Genomic DNA, 2,148 nt, shown 5'->3' on the forward strand with positions numbered 1-2,148 from the left:
GATCCATACCAAGGAAAGCTGCTCCCACTCCTAATCCCCTTTTCTTACTCTTTCCCTGCATCCACATTTTCCTCACCACACTGAAGGGTCATCTTGCCACACAGGCACCAGCTCTAGTTCGTTATCTGAAGAGAAACATTCCCTGTGATGATGTCAGAGTAGGACATCTTGCTTCAGGCGCTTGCTTGCCTTTTAAAAAGATCTTTCCTCCTCGTAATTAGATGCAAAAACACCACACAATCTAATTAAGCACAATGGATTGAACATTTCATTGAGTAAAGTATGCAAGGTGTTGGGACCATTTCAGATCACGTTGAGAGGTCATGCTCGGAGGGATTGAATTGACAACCAAATCTGGTCATGCAGGTACACACACACCTACTAGACAAACTACCTCAATAAAATTATGGTGCCAAAAAGTAGGGGTTGGGTGAAGGTTAATTAGTCTAGATGCATTTAGCTGTTATTAACATAATAACATGAACCTAGAAATGTCTTGAATAGTGAAGTCATTTATTTTTTCATGTAAGAAAGGTGATGCTGGGTCATTCAAGGGGACTTAGATTCTACCCAGGTGACTCATGTCTTCAAGCTTGCCTCCTCAGGCCTGTAAAATGGCTGCGGCGTCTTGAAGCACCAGCACTTACCCAATACTCCCTTAAGCATTCTTGTGTGAGTGAGATGCCCTCTCCTGTTTAAAAGGGAGCAGGCCTCTCCTAGACTGAAGTCCCCCTACTGACAAACTCATTGACCAGAATTGTGCTCTGTATGGATTCTTAGGAGCCCTAGGGGCATAGTGCTTACTTATTGGGCTGCAAAATGCAAGGTCAGCAGTTTGAAACCACCTGCTGCTCCCCCTGGAGACAGATGGGGATTTCTACTCCAGTTAAGTTACAGTCTTGAGAACTCACAGGGGCAGTTATACCCTGACCTGTAGGCTCACAATGAGTTGGCATCTACTCGATGGTAGCGTTTGGTTACTGACTCCTAAATTAATCATCCGAAAGGAGCAGATCATCATCCTGACTAGTTTAGACCAAGCAAAATTCACTCCCTGAAATTCTGGGTTACCGGATATTTGAGTAACATCAGAAAGAAGGAAGGTGCAGGGGCAGAGGTGTGGGGGATCAGGAATTCGCCTCCGAACATCAGTATTTTCCCTTGACAATGGGAACTTCTTAAGGGGTTTTCAGCAGGGTAAACAGAGAATGCAATTAAAGTAGAATCGTTTTCCATCTTTTTTCCTGGTGGTAAATATTTTCATGCATTCATGTATAAATGCTTACTTTTCATTTAAAAATATTAGCAGTCAACAACTGTATGAACTAGCTTACTTGCTTTCTCCCTGGATTATTATTTTTTAAGCTTTTTATTGTTGATGTCGGTAAAAGGTTTACAGAGCAGATCAGCGTTTTACATTCAACAATCTATACATATTTTTAGCACATCCATTTCAGTGCCTACAGTGTTTGCTTTTCCATCCCTCCTTCTTTCCTAATCCTCTGTCCTTGGAGAAAGGCTGCCCTTTTGATTCTAAATGATTGATCCTTCTAATGTGGGGTGTGTAGTTCCAAATCTGTGGGGTGACTAAAGGCCATAGTCTTGGGGGAGGGGTCCTCACCATTCTCTATCTGATGAATAAGCCTTATCTCTTTGATAATCCTGAGTTCTGTTCCACATTTTTCACTCACTGAATCCAGAACTTCTAATGAGTTCTTTTTAAGAGCAAGTAGTCGTGATAGTGGGGCACCATTTAGTTCTGGTTTCAGGATGCTTGTGGGGTTCATTTGTCCACTAGACTAATTTTCTAATGGAAATTAAGTTCTTGCTGTTCAAAGTGTGGCGGGTTAGTGCTAAAGATGGCTACAGTTCAGTCATTTTGCCCTCAACAGAGCATGTGTTTCCCTGTGATGGTCAAACTGCATTGTTTCAGATATGCCTATGCTCTGAAGAGGTGGGGTGAGAGGATTCTCAGTGAAAGAGTAGAGATGGGGCTATTTGTAAATTGGTTGTTCAAACGAGATTCTGAAGTGCTATTTAAGCTGAGTTCAGAATAACAAGGAGCCTGTCGTGGGAAGCAGTCTTTTAAGCAGGAGTTAGTGCCAAGCCCCTAAGTAAGACAAGTGTAGGATGTTACAACCCCCCCCC

Source organism: Echinops telfairi, unplaced genomic scaffold, assembly GCF_000313985.2.
Source record: "Echinops telfairi isolate 266 unplaced genomic scaffold, ASM31398v2 ScPeMD7_7469;HRSCAF=8507_1, whole genome shotgun sequence".
In the NCBI taxonomy this organism is placed as follows: Eukaryota; Metazoa; Chordata; class Mammalia; order Afrosoricida; family Tenrecidae; genus Echinops; species Echinops telfairi.